The sequence below is a fragment of the Pongo abelii genome, chromosome 22 (assembly GCF_028885655.2).
Source record: "Pongo abelii isolate AG06213 chromosome 22, NHGRI_mPonAbe1-v2.0_pri, whole genome shotgun sequence".
In the NCBI taxonomy this organism is placed as follows: domain Eukaryota; kingdom Metazoa; phylum Chordata; class Mammalia; order Primates; family Hominidae; genus Pongo; species Pongo abelii.
The window spans coordinates 43229380-43248749 of record NC_072007.2 but is presented as its reverse complement, the minus strand read 5'-3'; the positions used below and the strand labels follow the sequence as shown (position 1 = coordinate 43248749).

At 44.2% G+C, this 19370-nt stretch overlaps 1 long non-coding RNA gene across 3 annotated transcripts in view; it reads right to left on the bottom strand.

Moving 5' to 3' along the window:
- The window catches only part of LOC112130500 (uncharacterized), a 254038-nt gene that overhangs the window by 66011 nt on the left and 168657 nt on the right, over nucleotides 1–19370 (bottom strand). The window lies entirely within an intron of this gene.

Below are 19370 nucleotides of genomic sequence, written 5' to 3'. Positions count from 1 at the left end.
GAGTTAGCAATGCTTCTGCTTTTGAGGAAACTGTTTACATAATTTAATTCACAGATTTTTTGGTGGGCTGAAAGGGAGCATATTAGACTATCCAATTAATTCACATCAAAAATAAGCCTTTCAGAGATTACCAAAATCAGACAAAAACTACATCCTTGTGTTGTTGCAAATTATATAATTTTGATATTCCCTCGCATAATTGTGGTGCAAAAATTTGACAAATTCCTTTATTGGAGTACACATTTGCATATCACCATACCAATGAGGAGTAGTATCAATGTTTTTCCTCTTTCAGTTGAAACGAATTTGTTTGAATTTTTATTTGTAATGTGATCAATATTTCAGTGATTTAGCTGTCAGGTTCATGTTGTTCTCACAGAAATGTTAAAAGCTTAAAAGTTTCTTTTCCATAACTTGAAATGCAAGGTTATTCTAATTTTTTCCCCATTCCTACAATCTTCTCATCCCATGTGACAACTGTGGAATAGATCAAATTGAGAGCTGCAAAATGTCCTATATCCACTAACATGTTTCTTTTTTCTTTTTACGCTCCAGGTTCTATTTTTCTCAGCCTATTCCAGGATCTGGACACGTGAGAGAACAAAACATATGACATCAATTAAAACATCACCCGATTTTCACACCAGTTTTTATACAAGTTGATGTTTTTTGATAACCCTCTAGGATGAAAAGTGCTGACCTGTGTCCCGTCTTCGGACTTTATGTCAAAATGTAGTGGCTGGGTGCGTTGGCTCACCCCTGTAATCCCAACACTTTGGGAGGCCAAGGTGGGTGGATCACGAGGTCAGGAGTTCCAGACCAGCCTGGCCAAGATAGTGAAACCCCGCCTCTACTAAAAATACTAAAATTAGCCGGGTGTGGTGGCGGGTGCCTGTAATCCCAGCTACCCGGGAGGCTGAGGCAGGAGAATTGCTTCAACCCAGGAGTCAGAGGTTGCAGTGAGCCGAGACTGCACCACTGCACTCCAGCCTGGGCAACAGGGCGAGACGCCATCTCCAAAAAAAAAAAAAAAAAAAAAAAAAAAAAAAGTTAACTGGAGCCATTTTCCTCCCTGGCTGTTTTATTAATGTAATCCCTGGGTAACAGATCATTGTTGGTAAATCTCTGCCTTAGGTTGTTACCATTCCTGTACAAGTTGGACTGAACCTAGCGAGGCTGCTATCTCTGCATCCCGACTTAGTCGTTTGTTGCCTCGCAGTTTCTAGTGTTTTCTTTCCTCTCCTGTCCCTTGCAAGTGGCACAGTGAGGCATAAAATTTTTCCTTTAGCCTAGATAATCTGGAGTAATTTTCCTCAGTGCTTTCCCTTTTTCACAATGGGAGTCAGGTTTCCATTTGAAACAGTTTACTTCTAGATAATAAGCCTTCTCTCTCTCTGACTCTCTTATTCTCTTTTTTTCAATCCCAGAAAATTTCATTGCATTTTAGAATCTCAATAAACAGGCTGCTGTTGCCATAAACAATCAGGGGGAAAAAAAGTGGTGTTGGCAGAAAATTTAGATCATAATTTGTCTGACGGGACAAAACAGACATGCCCTCTGCTTTGTCTTTGTGTATATTTGGGGTTATTACCAGTGTTCTGGCTTCTAAAGCATCTTTCTGTGCTAAATACGGGGCTGGACCGTGGAAAATCAAAAAACAAACTGGCATTTGGAAGGGCAATAACTTTCCTCGAAGAAAGGAGACAGCTACCGTTGGCCTATTATTTCAGACTTACTTCTGGTTCTCCACATCTTCCAAGGTAACAAATGAAGATGGTCACCCACCTTCAGTCTCGCAGCAGCAAGAAAACAACAGAAGCCTTCTCTCCAGGAATTAGTATAGGAAACCTGTTTGCTTTTAAAGTTCTGAGTCCTCCCATAGAGATGAAAGGGGAATTAAAGTGAGTTACCCCTGAGGAATCACCAAAGTAAAAACGGGTTGCTTTATCTGGGCTCTTCAGAACTCTTTAAGACTTGAAGGTCTGGATTGAAATCCGTATAATACGTTCATTCACTAAGTCAAGATTAATAGCGTTGGTGTTGTGTCCTCGGGGGAGGGCCTCCAGAAGGCATTTGGAAATAAAGGTTGTCTTACTTTGAAATGCTTCCTTTACAGCACAGAAAAATTGATTTTTCCCCCAGTGAATATTCCTTTGGCATCTGATTTAAAGTCACTAAATGCTTTCCTCACTAAAGATACCTTTCTCTGTCATCTCTTTCTGTCTCAAATATTGCTGGCTCTCACTGCTTTCTCCCTTCCCTGGCATAACTCTGGTTGCAAATAGTCACTAGTGAGTGATATTTTGCTCTCACTTCTTAGCCACCCTATATTTCAAGGTTATCCCATTCTTTAACACTGCCCTTCAGGGTTTTGATAACAATCCTTGAAATTGCTGTATTTAGGACCAGAAATCCTCTAAGCTTGCTTTTCTTCTCAAACATGTTTTAAAATAAAAGTGGAGGGAAATCATTCTGAATTAAAATAGATTTCATATTAAATTAGTAGCAAAAATGTGGTTTTATTTGCTTTCTGCTTTTTGCCCTGGAAAATGAGATAAGTAAAAATAAAATAGAACCCAAAGCACAATTAAATGAAGCAGGTGGCTCTCTGCAGGTAGTAAAGCAAAGAAGCAACTTGCATTGCAAAGTTACATTCTGAAACGTACGTGACTGTTGGGCTAGCTATGAAGCCTGCTGCATACTTTCAGAAGGACTCCTTCTGCAGGAACCTCCCAAATACAGTTTCAGAATTTTTTTTCCTTTCACAATCTTTCATTCTTTCTTTGCATCTGATTATGGTTCATTTTTAGTGGTTACTTTTTGCACGTTGGGAAGATTTTACTTTTCAAAGGCCTAAAACTGAAGGCAATGCCTGTTGGCCCATTTTAAACCACCCGGACTGCGACCAGGGTTTCAGTCTGGGTTGTGCATGGGGCGATAAATCCTGGCGAAGCAGCCCTAATCCTCTACAAACCCCTGCTGCAAATTTTGTCCCTGCCATTGTGTTTTCTAACCAACTTGGGGGAATACCATATTGATCCTAAAAATGGGCAGCTTCTTAGCTTACAAGTGGCTCCCTTTAAGAAGCACAGAGAACCCGGCCTCAGGAAGCAGGGATTGCATCTTAGGGCAAAAGAAAGGGATGAGGTAAGACCCCGCAGAGGAATGCTGCCTGATGTGTGTGCTGGTTATTGTGAGTTGGTTCAGTGTTTCTGTCAGCTGTTTTACTGGTGTCTGATTAATCCCGCTGGTCACCAGGGGTAAGCCAGGGTTTCATCTGATCTAAGAACAAAACTTTTCCTCTTTTGGACAGAAGGTGGTCTGTCCAGGTCAGCGTATGGGTCACTGGAAGGGCAGCCTTCGGAAGCCTGCGTTTCACAGCAACCACTTGTTACAATTAGTCAAAAAAAAAAAAAAGCCAACATGCTGTGAATTGACACTTTTGTGGGTCCCTGAGTCTGGACGGTGCAATTGTTCTGGAAAACAATGTCAGGATCTTCATTTGAAAGTGGAGAGGGTGAAATCGTATTTCAAGTAGCAAAATCCCCACGCTCTGAGCCATGTGGGGATTTCATTTCCTTCAGTGTCTAGAACCTTGTTCCCTTCTCTGTACCAAATCCAAGTGTATTAAATGAAAATGCACAAATGAAGAAGGGTTAAGTTGAGCAAGACGGCATCTTTGCATGCTGTCCTAGCCTGCTCCTCAACTGGGCTGACAAATCATTTGCAGAATTGAAATTAGGAAAAGGTCCCTTGACTCTCAGGACAGAGTGCCCTTGGACTCTGGCAGAGTCTAGACAGTAACCCAATATCAATTCTGTTCTGCTTCCTCTGCAATAGAGGCCCCAGTTTATACCCGGGCACAGGTCCACGTGGAGTAACAACACTGCATTTTGCAGTATTGCTTCCAGCTAAGTGTGTCCTTGAGACTAAGTCCTAGCCAAAGGCTGAAGGTAGAAGTGGTATACAACTTCCAGAAAGCATACTGTAAGGGAAGAGACATTCCCTTCTTTGCTCTCCTTTCTTCCTGCTGACTGGAATGCAGACGTGATGGCTGGACCTCTGGTGCTATAAGAAGCTGTGCTAAGGAGGTAGAGCAGCCCCTCAGGACCTATGGAGCAGAGCCATCCCACCAGCCCTGGGCACATGAGACAGAAATAAACTTGGGTCATTTTCAAGCCACTTTTATTTGAGGCCTTGCTTTTAGACAGATGAACCTAATTCTAACAAATGCAGATGCTAAAGAGATTCTCACTTAATCCTGCCTAGTCCAGATGAAAGTTCTAAAATATTTGTTTCTAGAGACTCCACTGGAAAAGCCAAGTGAGAAGATGTCACCAGTCCCAGGTGACAAGCTGGCCTGACCCTGCCCCAGAGGAGGGTGGCGACAAAGTAAGCTCTTGTGAGCAAAGCGGCTTCTTCAGGAAGCCAAACCACCCAGTCATGCTGTCCTTTCATGCTAATTGCTGTTTCATGCAAAGCCATTCAAACAAGTCTAGGGACATTTATCAGATAGACAAGGAAAACTAATCTCCACTAATTTTTTTTTTTAATTTTCAACTGATTTTTGTAGCTTTGTGTGGACTCTTTACCTGGTTAAACAGGCCCCAGAGATAGAGAAGGAGAGATATTTCAGCTGCATCGGGACAAAAATAAATAAATAATAACAAAGGCTAGAGGCTCCCGAAACTAAATGCCAAATGGGGAATTATTTAAGCTTAACAAATTTTCTTTTGCAAAATGAAAATTTAGGAGTTGTGCTTTCAATTTTATGTTTTCTAATACAATTAAACCAAGGCCTGGACTGGTGTAGAGAATGTGTAGAAACCACTGAATAAATGGGAGCTTCAAGTCTCTGTAAGTCCTAGTTGTTAATGTCCAGCAGAGGTGGCAGGGAGCACACTGATGCCACCCCCTGTGAGGTCATCCAGATGTTACCCAAAAGAAGTTCTGATCCCGACCCCAAGAGAGAGTTCCTGGATCTCACACAAGAAAGAATTCAGGGTGAATCCATAGAGTAAAGTGAAAGCAAGTTTATTAAGAAAGTAAAGGAATAAAGAATGCCTACTCCATAGACAGAGCAGCTCCAAGGGCTGCTAGTTGCCCATTTTTATGGTTATTTCTTGATGATATGATAAACAAGGGGTGGATTATTCATGCCTTCCCTTTTTAGACCATAAGGGTAACTTCCTAACATTGCCATGGAATTTGCAAACTGTCATGGCGCTGGTGGGAGTGTAGCAGTGAGGACGACTAGAGGTCACTTTTGTCGCCATCTTGGTTTTGGTGGGTTTGGGTCAGCTTCTTTACTACAACCTGTTTTATCAGCAAGGTCTTTATGACCTGTATCTTATGCCAACCTCTTATCTCATCCTGTGACTTAGAATGTGTTAAGCATCTGGGAATGCAGCCCAGTGGGTCTCAGCCTCATTTTACCGAGCTCCCATTCAAGATGGAGTTGCTCTGGTTCACATACCTCTGACACAGACATTAACAAATGGTGTTGGGACAAAGGATATCCACATGCAAAAGAATGAAATTGGAGCCCCTCCATCACGCCATACACAAAATTTAATTCAAAAAGGACTAGAGTGCTAAATGTAAGAGCCAAGACTATAAAAGTCTTAAAAATCCTTAACCTTGGATTAGGCAATGATTTCTTAGACGTGACACCAAAGCCACAAACCAAGGACAAAATAGATAAAGTGGACTACCTCAACTTAGATTTTTGTGCTGCACCATCAAGAAGGTGAAAAGATGACCCACAGAATAGGAGAAAATATTGGCAAATCATGAATGTGAGAAAGAACTGATGTCCACAATATATAAAGAACTCTTACAACTCAATAAAAAAAGACAAATGAGTCAATTAGAAATGGATAAAGCCTTTGAGTAGACATTCTCCAAAGAAGATATACACATAGCCAATAAATACATGAAAAGATGTTCACTATTATTAGCCCTTAGGGAAACGCAAATCAAAATTACAATGAGTTACCACCTCACACTTGCCAGGATGGGCTAGAATCAAAAACACAGATAATTACAAGTGTTGGTGAGGATGAGGAGAAATAGAAACCCTCATAGTCTCCTGGTGGAAATGTAAAATGGGGCAGCTGCTTCAGAAAACAGTTTGGCAGCTCCTCAAAAGCTTAAAAATAAAGGCTCCTTAAGACCCAGTAATCATATTCCTCGGTATATATCCAGGAAGAATGAAAACATATGTCCAAACTAAAACTAGTACATGGATGTTCATAGCGGTATTATTCATAATAGCTAAAAAAGGGAAGCAACCCAAATGTCCATCACATAATAAATGGATAAATAAAAGGGGTATATCCATACAATGAAATATTATTCAGCCATGAAAAGGAATGTAGAACTGATACATGCTATGACATGGATAAACCTTGAACACATTATGCTAAGTGTAAGAAGTCAGTCACAAAAGACCACATATTACATGATTCCATTGATATGAGATGTCTAGAACAGGCAAATCTATAGAGACAGAAAATAGATTAGTGGTTGCCAGGTGCTGGTGGGAAGGGGAAATGGGTAGTGATTGCTAATGGGTATGCAGTTTTTGGGGGGGTGATGAAAATATTCTAAACTTAGATTGTGGTGATAGGTGCACAACTCTGTGACTATACTAACCCCATTGAATTGCATATTTTAAATGAGTAGATTTTATGGCATGCAAATTATGTCTCAATAAAGATTTTTTTAAAAGGGAAATAGAATTGACCCAGCACCCAAAATGAAATCAGCCCCAAAGCAAAGAACCTCTACCCATGATCTGGGGTTTTCAACCCTGCTCTCAAAGCCTCTTATTAACTGCCTGGTCTCCAGGGTCTTCTCTCAGCCTGCCTGGCTCAGTCTCTGGTTGATGCCCAAGGCTTCCTGCCTGGATTGGACTTCCCTGGACTCTAATCTGTTTCCTGCCCAGACCCACACATTCCACCAGCCCCTTTCTGCTTACCTAGCTCCTGCTCCCACTGTGTCCTGACCAATACCTGTCTCACTGTGCATATTCCTGGTGTAACCACACTGCATACACACAGTGACAGCTGTCATTTATTGAGCACTACTATGTGCCAGCTGATGCCCCAAGAGCTTTACATCTTGTAACTTATTTAATTCTCAAAACAACTCTCCCTTTTGTTTGGAGATAGCATCTTGCTTTGTTGCCCAGGCTGGAGTGCAGTGGCATAATCATGGCTCACTGCAAACTTGAACTCCTGGGCTCAAGCCATCCTCCCACCTCAGCCTCCTGAGTACCTGGGACTAAGGTGTGTGCCACCACACCTAGCTAGAACAACTCACTTTGATACAAGTTCTATTATTATCTCAATTTTACAGATACAGAAAATGAGGTCAAAGAGACCACCAAGTTCACACAGTCAGTGAATGGAGCAGGAGGATTTGAATCTTACTCGAGGGATGACCCACAACCATGGGCCACATGGCCTCCCCTGCGATTTGTTGATGAGAGTTGATGGAGGCCAAGATCATGACTTCCAGATCTTCTCTTTGGAGCCAAGTCACACTTATGCGGAAGGACTGGACTTCTTCACTCCTTCTCCTTTGAGATCTCCTTGGACCCCTTTTTCTCATTTTTTTGCACACTTCTCCTTGAGATTCGTTTTGCTTCCCATACCTGCAGCCAGCACCTGTGGCTTCCCTTGGTCTACTGGAGCCCCACTTTACTAAAAGACGTGGAGCTGGAAGTGCCTGGAAATTTATATTTCCCCAAGGTGGGCCTGATCCTCTAACTGATGGCATGCGAGTAAGAAAAGCCCAGCTTCCTTGCTTCTACTGGGCATAACTCTGGGGTGTAATTTACACTCTACTGTCCCCTGCAGGATCAGGTGACAGTTACCTCGGAGCGATTTTGCCTGAGATCATACATTTGCTCGGTTTCCTCCGTCTCCATGTCCTGCTTCTTCACTCACACTTACTCACCTCTTTTCCCTGGGAGCTTATCTTTCATAAATGACTTGCACATGAACTTTGTCTCTGGGGCTCCTGGGAAACCCAGCCTAGGATAGAACCTATGTAAAGTACTGAGCATGGCCCAGAGCACATAGTATGTGCTCATTAAATGGCCACTATTCTTGGCTTGCTGTTCTAATAATCATAGCTTATGAAGGATGCTTTTCTTTTCTCCACTAATTCTTGAGTTATGAAAAAGAGGTGGGGGAAGCAGAAAACTTGAGATCAGGGGTCAGTCTTGGATTCCAACCCTGTTTTCTTCTCTCAAGAGCTATTCAGCTCTTACACCAGATAGCTGATACTCCCATCGTACAATAACTTTCACATCTGGCCTTGAAGGTACCAGCTGATATATTTTAAAAATTTAAGAAGCTTTTAGAGAAGTTAGAGGATTTAGGCCTCCAAACAGCTAGCTTCTAATGCTTTCCCAGTCTTGCCTCCTAAAAATAAAAATCAAATATTTATTGAGAGTAAAATGTGCAAGTATAAAAAAACCTCTTATAACCACATATCAAATGATGGTTCTTGTCATACAACTAGGCCTTTCCTAAGTGCTTTAGAGATGTTGATTAATTCAAACTTCTCAACAACTCTGTGAAGCAAGTGCTATCATCACTCCCATTTTTATGGGTCAGGGAACCAGAACAGAGAGGTTCAGTCACGTGCCCAAGTTCACCCAGGCTGGTTGTGAACTTGCGCAGTGTGGCTCCGAAGTCCATGTTCTAAACCACGAGACTATTCCACCTTCCTATAATAGAACAGGGTGGTCTCATGAGTAGGCAAAGGAAGCAGTCAAAGTCCATATCCCTTGAGCACCTGCTATGTGCAGAGAGGTCCAGTTGCCTGAAAGAACTACCATTACCGTGCACATGTGCACACACACACACACACACACACACTCACACTAACCTCCCCCCAGAGCCAGAGCCTGACATTACCACTGTCTGGTTAAGTCTCCAGGTCTCAGGTAAGGCTGCCATGACTAGGTAAACCCACCCATAACCATGAATAGCTCTTGGTATTCATAACCCCAGGTATTCATGGTATTCATAACCCCAGGCCTACTCATTCTGTTGCATTGCCCAGCAATTCTCCAATAAAACTATGATCTAATCTTTTCTGATAGTTTCTACTCTGTGGAAGTCAGAAAGTGTGCTGGGAGTATCTGTGTTTCATAGCACCTCAGAGGTTTCCTCCACAGAGGAGCTCAGAAAGCCTTTGGTGGATGCATGAATGAGGGAGAAGGGAGAGGTCCACACAATGGTTTTCCAACTGTGTTCTGAGGAATCCCAGGGTTCCATGGAGGTCCTGCAGGTGCACCAGGAGATCAAAAGAAAGGCCACGCAAGGGGGATGCCAGAGGTATCCTTCTCCCCATCCTCTCCTGCCTCCAGACCCCTTGCCTACCCTCTTCTCACTTCAACCAGAGAAACTCTGCCTCAATGTTTTTCATATCTTTAAAAGACTTCTGCTCAAACAATATTTGAAAACACCTTTTGGAAGGGAGGTTAGACGACCACAGTCTCCATGTTCCCACTGCTCAGCCTGCAATGAATGTGCTGATGGGGCCTGTGACATTCTGACCTCCCACCACCCTTGAGACCCCTGTCTTGCTCCCTGATGATGTGGGTTTTTTGTTGTGTTGTGTTGTGTTGTAAGACAAGGTCTTGCTGTGTTGCCCAGGCTGGAGTGCAGTGGTACAACCACAGCTGACTGCAGCCTCGACCTCCTGGGCTCAAGCAATCCTCCTGCATTGGCCCCCAAGTAGCTGAGATTACAGGCATGCACCACCATGCCTGGCTAATCTTTGTATTTTTTGTCAAGACAGGGTCTGGCCATGTTGCCCCGGATGGTCTTGAACTCCCGAACTCAAGCAATCTGACCATCTTGGCCTCCCAAAGTGCTGGGATTACAGGCATGAGCCATGGTGCCAAGCCTCCTGATGATGTTTGACACATGAGTCACGGCCCTTCCTGGGGGCTCTGACTCTGCTAAAGTCTTCTAAACTCTCCTAAACAGATGCTGAGCCGGCTTAAGATTGACCAGGGGTGAAGGTGTCTGTTTTTCAGTCATCCAGATATAGTGGCCTGTCATTGAGTCCTTTCTCTGCATTCCTGCACATCAGCCTTGCTTTTAGGGGCAGGAGAGCTCAGGCCAGTCAGTCTTAGTGTGTCTTGGTGACTCTGGTGAAACCTTGGTGCCAGGTGCCTAGGGAGCATTCTCTATGTTCCTTATTACTGGAGCCCTGGGTGTCTCTGAGTGTGGTTCCCTGGCCAGCAGGGTCAGTATCTCCTGGGATCTTGTTAAACATGCAAATTCTGAGGCCCACCCCAGACCTGCTGAATCTGACTTGGGAACTCTGGAGCAGGACCCTGCAGTCTGTGTGTTAATGAGCCCTCCAGGTGACTCTACGGCTTATTGGAGGTTAAGAGCCTCTGCTGCAGATTATTAGAGTTAGCAGTGTCCATTCAGTTTTCTGTGTATCCTCCTGTGAGTCTGTAACCAAGTGGTAATTAAGCTCTGTGTCTTGGAGCTGGAAAGGGTTTAGGCAGAGCCCATTAGGATCATATATATTTGCATATTATGATTGGAGGAACCTGTTCAGACCACACAAAGGTATATGAAAACCAGAACCCATGTGCTCCCCATTCCAGAAAAACCCTCAGCACCTTTTTGTATCTAGGTCTTCCAAGAAAGAAAACATCAGGACCAGGCGCTGTGGCTCACACTTGTAATCCCAGCACTTTGGGAGGCCAAGGCAGGTGGATCACTTGAGCCCAGGAGTTTGAGACCAGCCTGGGCAACATAGTAAAACCCCATTTCTACAAAAAATACAAAAATTAGCCCGGCATGGTGGCACGCTCTGTAGTCCCAGCTACTAGGGAGGCTGAGGTGGGAGAATCACTTGAGCCTGGAAGGTCAAGGCTGCAGTGAGCCATGATCACACCACTGCACTCCAGCCTGAGCAACAGAGCAAGACCCTATCTTAAAAAGAAAAGAAAACACTGGGCAGGATTCTGCCCCCAAAGTCAGGAATCCTGGAATGTTGAAAAGCCATATGATGTCCTGGTGTCCAAAGCCATCCAAGAGGACAGGATCAGAGCGAGTGGGCTTTGGGAAATGCCCCACTTTCCAGGGAATGCTAGGAACTCTTATCACCTGATACTTGGAAATGCTCACTTCGTCCTTTTTAAAGTAAGTTGTTTATTTTCACTAGTAGCTAGTGATACTGAATATTCTATCAAGATTTTCAAGTACTATGGACTCCAGAAATGCTAAGGAAGGAATACTTATTGGAGAAGTTTGCTCTACGGTGTTCTCAGAACACTGAAATGCCTCGCCCTATTAAGTCCTGTGAATTCTCACTTTCTGTGTGGTGCTTCGCTCTTAAAAATATGCCATGTCTTTAATTCTCTGTGGCTATTCTTTTCTGTATTGTTTTTGTTTTTTTGAGACAAAGTTTCACTCTGTCGCCCAGGCTGAAATGCAGTGGTGTGATCTTGGCTCACTGCAGCCTCCACTTCCGAGGTTCAAGTACTTCTCATCTCTCAGTCACCCAAGTCCCACCTGTAGCTGGGACTACAGGCATGTGCCACCATGCCTGGCTAATTTTTGCATTTTTAGTAGAGCCAGGGTTTCAGCATGTTGGCCAGACTGCTCTCGAATGCCTGGCCTCAACTGATCCACACACCTCAGCCTCCCTAGTAGCTGGGACTACAGAGCGTGCCACCATGCCCGGCTAATTTTTGTATTTTTTGTAGAAACGGGGTTTCACTATGTTGCCCAGGCTGGTCTCAGACTCCTGGGTTCAAGTGATCCACCTGCCTTGGCCTCCCAAAGTGCTGGGATTACAAGTGTGAGCCACAGCGCCTGGTCCTGATGTTTTCTTTCTTGGAAGACTTAGATACAAAAAGGTGCTGAGGGTTTTTCTGGAATGGGGAACACATGGGTTCTGGGATTACAGGTGTGAGCCACCATGCCTGGCCTATCTTTTCTAAACACAAAGCAAGGCTTCACAGATGCTGATTTTTGGTTATTACTTTTCTGTGTCTGTTTGCAAATTCTTTGACATATTTTCTCACGGATGTGCACTACATCTTTCCAAAAGCCTGCAGTCCTTTCCCCACTGCACGCCGTTCTGTGAAAACATACTACCGTGTGTGTGCGAGATGGAGGGAAGTCATTTCAGAAAGGCATTCAACTCCAAACTTTGAATCACATTATTTAAACGCACCAAACAAAGAACAAATGCATTTCTCAATTATAGAACCCATCTGTGAGGTACTTTCAAAACATGCAGTTGTGCAGCCAGACATTTGATCAAATTCTTAAATCATCTTGAAACAGTAGTTGCCCCCCTGCCCCTCTCCACTTTTGCTTGTGCAATATGATAGCATTGTATGTTTCACTTTTTAAGTTAAACACATTTTCCATTTACTCCAACCAGCAACAAAGTGATTCCAAACCACTGAGGGTGGCAATAAGCAGTGATAACAGCCTCTTGGAAAGACTTGTCATCAGTCAACTTGAACCTTCCAGTGCCCAGGCTGGAATCAGTTTTCTCTGGCTGAAACAACTACCCCTTCCTCCGGGGAGGTGTAGGCTGGATGCATCATTAGCACTATGTGGATGGAGTCCTGTTCTCAAAACTCCACAGCTGTAATGTCAAGAAACCAGGAGAGACTTTAGAAGCCATTTGTTATGGGTTGAATTGTGTTCCTGCAAAAGACGTTGAAGTCCTAACCCTCAGTACCTGTGACTGTGACCTTATTTGGAAACAGGGTCTTAAGATGAGGTCATCAGGGTTGGCACAAATCCAATATGGCTGGTGTCCTTATGAAAAGGGGAAATTTGAACAGAGAGACACATACACAGGGAGAATGCCATGTGAAGATAAAGGTAGAGATTGGGATGTTGCATCTATAAGTGAAGAAATGGCAAAGATTGCCAGCAAACCACCAGAAGCTGGGAGACGGGAATGAAAGAGATTCTACCACAGAGACTTCAGATGGAACCAATTGTGCAGACGCCTTGATCTTGGATTTCCAGCCTCTAGAACCGAGACAATATATTTTTGTTGCTGAAGCCACACAGTTTGCAGTGCTTCACTGCAACAGCCCTAGGAAATTACCATGCAGTCCACCTAAGTCTACAGATGAGCATCTGAGTCCCATTAATTAGGTAGTTGCGGCAAAATTGAGACTTCTTAGAGCCTAATTTGGGGTCCAACAAACTTTCCATTATTGTATCGCTAAACTCACTACCAAAGGCAATAATCATAGGCCTTGCCTTGAGAGATCACTTAGCATCCCTCTCCAGGGCTTGTTTTCAAATCAAAATCTCCCTCTCAAGCACCAAGGGGCTGAGAATACAAAGACACCCAAGATTCAGCCTTTTTGGCCAGCAGGTCTCCCCGTGACAAAGGTTTATTTAGCTCCAGTGTCGGGAAGTTTTGCTGAGGCTCTTTGAGTAGAAGAATTGGAGAGGAAACAAGGTTGGTTAATGAGGGGCTGAGATGAAAGAGAAACAGTTGAATCTGTCTTCTTTCTTCTGACCCTTGGGACCAGGGTGGTGTGAAGACACATACAATACCTTGATGGTCACCAGTCGCCTCCTCCTCTCTTGAGCGCCCTCTGGTGTTCTCAAGTAAGACAGCAGTAGCTCATTAAGGTTGGAAAGGTGCCTGAGCAAAGGCGCAATTCCTTTATTTAGAAAGCTGGAGGAATTCTTTTGGGTAACTCATTTTCAGAGTTTAATATCCTTCAACTTTCCAAGGACAACAGAGGTAGCGATTCTGAGCTCAAATTTTGGTTTGCTTGCTCACTGTTTCCAGCATTCTTTCTGACCTCAAATTTCACTGCCGCGTGTCTTTTACGCTGACTTTTTCCTGTTCCACTGACCTTGCCCATACCTCACATACACCGATTCTGAGAAAAAGGAAAAATACTCTGACCCCACTTCCCTGGGCACACAGGCAGAGTCGGGCTAGTCTCTAAAGCAGAGTTTCTCAACCTTGGCACCACTGACATTTGGGACCTGACCACTCTCTGTTGTGGGGGCTGCCACGTGCTTTGCAGAATGCTTAACAGCATCCCTGACATCCACCCAACAGAGGCCAGCAGCACCCCCCTCACCTTGTCACAGCTAAAGATATTTCCAGATATGGTCAAATGTACCCTTATGTTCCCTAGGAGGTAAAATCACACCATCGATTGACCTAATGTGCTCTCTCTCAGTATACATACTTTTTTTTTTTTTTTTTTTTGGAGACGAAGTCTCACTCTGTCACCCAGGCTGGAGCGCAGTGGCGCGATCTCAGCTCACTGCAACTTCCACCTCCCAGGTTCAAGCAATTCTTCTGCCTCAGCCTCCTGAGTAGCTGGGATTACAGGCAGGTGCCACCAAGCCCGGCTCATTTTTTTTTGTATTTTTAGTAGAGACGGGGTTTCACCAAGTTGGTCAGGCTGGTCTCGAACTCCTGACCTCGTAATCCGCCCACCTTGCCCTCACAAAGTGCTGGGATTACAGGCATGAGCCACTGCACCCGGCCAGTATACATACTTTAAAAGCACTTTCCCCTCAATGAAAATGAAACTACCACTCATAAAGTTCTTTTTGATTTTTGGGTGTCATTTGCAATTGTGTGTGTGTGTGTGTGTGTGTGAGACAGGGTCTTACTCTGTCACCCCGGCTAAAGTGCAGTGGCACAATCTCGGCTCACTGCAACCTCTGCCTCCTGGGCTCAAGCCTCAGCCTCCTGAGTAGCTGGGACCACAGGTGCATGCCACCACGCCCAACTAATTTTTGTAGTTTTAGTAGAAAAGATGTTTCACCATGTTGCCCAGGCTGGTCTCAAACTCCTGAGCTTAAGCAATCCACCCGCCTTTGTCTCCCAAAGTACTGGGATTACAGGCGTGAGCCACCATGCCCGGCCATCAGAAGTACTTTTATGAGCTAGCTTCTGAAGTCACATACCATTATTCCTTAAATATCCTATTGGTTACACAGGTCAGCTCTGTGTATATGGGAGGGGACTATACAGGATGTGAATGCCAGGAAGTGAGAATTACTAGGGGCCATCTTGGAGGCTGGCTATCACACTGCTGAGATAAGGAGGGCGCAAGTGTTTGCCACTAGGGAGTGTAGACAACAAAGTGGCGGTGGTAGGAGTAGATGCAGGTGACTACCAAAGGCTGTGCTGTGGAGTGGATGCTCCTTGCCCAGCTGGGAAGAGCCTTCCTCCATTTTGAATTGCCATTTGCAACCAAGTCCTGTTTATCTCTCTCCAGAATCCAGGAGCATAGCTGTCACTTTGTGTCTTTGACAGAAGCAACTAAACATTGCAGAGGAGACATAGTGTGTCTATCTTCTATCTGGTTGCCAGAAAATCATCCATACAAATGAGCTATTCCCTGCTCATCAAATCTCCCAGGTGCATGTGCACAAGAAAATGTCCCACAGGACTCCTTCTTATGCACATTTTCTTGTAAGATTTATGCCAGATTTCTCACCAACCAAACCTGCCCCATCTGCCCCCAGAGGAACACAAAGCAAAGGATGTTTCCATTCATTTCTTCTTGTTTCCTTCTTGAATGTTTATGAGATCAGGCCAAAGTCTCCCATGTATCCCAACTCCTAGAAATTATCCCAAAGCAACACCAAATGCTGCATAAGTCCTGAGCATCAGCTTTTAGATTTAAGGGTAAGCCCTAATACTACCTGCCATGGGTTGAATTGTATCCTACCAAAAGATACGTTCAAGTCCTAATTTCCAGGACCTCAGACAAATGTGACCTTATTTGGAAATAGAGCCACTGCAGATGTAATCTGGGTGAGGTCATGCTGGAGTAGGGTGGGCCCCTAATCCAGCATGTCTGGTGCCTCTATAAGAAGACAGAGACACAAGGAGAAAGCCGTGTGAAGATGGAGGCAGAGATTGAAGTGATGCAGCCACAGGTCACAGCAGGTCCGAGGCCACCAGAAACTGGAAGAGAGAAGGCATCCTCCATAGAGACCTCAAAGAAAGCAGGCCCTCAAAGAAAGCAGGAGAGATAAGAAAGCCTCCTCTCATAGAGGCCTCAAAGAAAGCACGTTGATTTCAGACTTCTAGCCTCCAGAGTTTTCAGATAATAAGTTTTGTGTTTTAGGCCACCCAATTTGTAGCACGGCATCTGCAGTTTCCACAACTGTGCATCCAACCAGCCACAAGTTGAATATATTTGAAAGAATATAAAAAACAACAATACAACCATAAAAAATAATACAAATTAAAAATACAGTATAACAACTATTTGCATAGCAGTTACATTGCGTTAGGTATTATAAGTAATCTAGAGATAATTTAAAATATATGGGAGGATGTGCACAGGTTATATGCAAATACTATGCCATTTTATATCAGGGACTTGAGCATCCTCTGATTCTGGTGTCCTGTGAGGGTCCTGAAACCAATCCTTCACAGAAACCAAGAGATGGCTGTATGGTACGTTGTTATGGCAGCCCCAGACAATGAATACACTATTGTTATGGTGAAATTAACTTCTCTCCATTGTAAGCATTTTTAATGAAATGAAGTAGACTTTCCTATGATTCTTTTTCACTTTTGCTGCTGCTGCTCCTGATTCCTACAAATCACTACCATTATTATTTAATGCTACAACATAGCATTTATCAAGTAGAGAAATAAAATTATTTTGACCCCCAAACTGGGTTTTCACCCAATCACCTAATAACGCAATATAACTGCTTAGGAGAAACATTGCAAAATTGACACAGTTAAAAACAATTATGTAATGTTTTCAGGAACTGCAGCAAGTGTGGAAAGGAAAGTGTATTAGTCCGTTCTCATGCTGCTATGAAGAAACACCTGGGACTGGGTAATTTATAAAGGAAAGATGTTTAATTGACTCACAGTTCCACAGGGCTGGGGAGGCCTCAGGAAATTTACAATCGTGGCGGAAGGGGAAGCAAACACATCCTTCTTCACATGGCAGCAGCAAGGAGAAGTGCTGAGCAAAGGGGGAAACGCCCCTTATAAAACCATCAGATCTCGGGAGAACTCACTACTGCGAGAACAGCATGAGGGTTACAGCCCCCATGATTCAATTACCTCCCACCTGGTCCATCCCATGACAGATGGGGATTATGAGAACTACAATTTAAGATGAGATTTGGGTGGGGCACAGCCAAACCATATCAGGAGGCTTTTCAGAGGAAACCTGGCCATCAATCATTTAGGGAGGGTCTCCACCTGCCAACTGAGAGTTGCAGAAGCAGAGCCCTGGGGAGGGGAGCTGGCAGGTAAATGCATGGATGTGAGTTGCACAGGAGGCCTCATTTCCAGCCCCAACAATTGTTTGTGACCTGGGCACATCGCTTAGCCTTTTGCATCTACGTCTGTTAATCAGTGAAATGGTGATAATTCCTACCGCATGGACAACACAAGCAGGGGTTTAGCACCATGCCTGGCACACAGTAAGCTCCCAGTAAGTAGGCCACCACCGCAATTTCCTGATGCCACCATTATTCACAACCATCATTTTCAGTGATCACAGAAGATAGTCCCAGTGACGCAGAGAAGACAGCGAGGCCACGTGTTCACCAAGCTCAAGGAGGCAGCTGGTGAAGGGTCACAAATGCGGCTTCAAATGGTGGAAATGGACTCTGTCACTAACTGGTTCTTCCCATTATGTGACTTTGATTGAGTCGTCTAGCCTCTCTAGAGGTGAAATATGGAGGGAAATGAATCAAACATTGAAATACTCAGCCTATAGGGTGATTTTGAAAATTTAATAGGAAAATATATGAAAGAGCATTCTGGAACATAGTAAAGGCTCTGCAAATAACATTTGAATATAAATAGTGATTTTGTTCACAACCATAAAGGTAGCAGTAAACATATTATATATATGTTTGACACATATCTTGGAGGTTTCACCACAGATTGGAATAATGTATTCTGTTAATTGGGCCAGTGGTATCATAATAAATTAGCATTAGATTAACTGAAAATATAAAAACAGATTAGCAGAGGTTGCAGTGAGCCAAGATTGTGGCACTGCATTCCAGCCTGGGCGACAGAGTGAGACTCCATCTCAAAAAAAAAAAAAAAGAAAGAAAGTACTTCTGACTTCTGCCTTGCTCCCTCTCAGATCACCATCTAAGAGGGAAGCCAGCTGCCATGTTGTGAGGCCATTCAAGCAGGCTGTGAACAGCCCATGAGGGAGGAATTGAGGTTTCCCACCAACAATTAGCACCAACTTGCCAGGTGTGTGAGTGTGCCTCCTTGGAAGCAGACCCTCCAGCCCCAATCTAGCTTTCAGATGACTACAGCCCCAGGTGACACATGACAGGAACCTCAAGAGGGACCCTGGCCAGAACCACCCAGCTAAGCTTCTCCTGAATCCATGACCCATGGAACTGGGAGATAAAATAAGGTTTGTTGTTGTTGTTGTTGTTTTGAGACAGAGTCTCACTCTGTCACCAGGCTGGAGTGCAGTGGCTAATCTCTGCTCACTGCAACCTCCACCTCCTGGGTTCAAACAACTCTCCTGCCTCAGCCTCCTGAATAGCTGGGATTACAAGGATGTGCCACCATGTTTGACTAATTTTTGTATTTTTAGTAGAAACGGGGTTTCACCATGTTGGCCAGGATAGTCTCGATCTCCTGACCTTGTGATCCACCCACCTCGGCCTCCCAAAGTGCTGGGATTACAGGTGTGAGCCACTGCGCCCGGCTGGTTTTTTGTTGTCTTAAGCCCATAAGTTTTAGGGTGTTTAATTACACAGCAATGGATAACTAATATGGGGAGGTCTAACCCTATAAGGCAGGTAGGACAGAGTTCCCAATGAGGAAATATCCCTTGTAGCTATAATTGAAACCTGATGTTGCCCTTTCTAATCTAAAAGACTTCAACAGAGCAGAATTCCTTCACCCTGACACTGTGGGGTTTATTTTGTCAGTGCCCTAAGAAACAAGCCAGTTTTCTGAATTCTAAGTATGTAATCAGCCAGCTGCAATGTCTGGGCTGAAGAAGCTGGGCCCTAAGCCACTCTCACCTGGAGGGCTGGGGCCTATGACCTAATAATTATGCTAATGCACCTGAAAACATACTGTGAGGGTTGTAGCAAATGTGTCCTACATCCCCACTGAAGTTCTTCAACTAAGGACGGCATTAAACTGCAGCATGAGACCCTTTAAGGAAGACCTGTTTGCTGCCTGGTTGGCTGGAGACATGGATCACGTTACTGGGGCTGTGGTGGATTCATCTATGGAATGGGGGGGCACCTGAAGCTGCAGGAAGCTTCTGTTAAAGATCAGCAGAGGTTGCCTTGGGTTCTTGATGTCCCCCTGCATACTACAGGTCACGTCAGTCA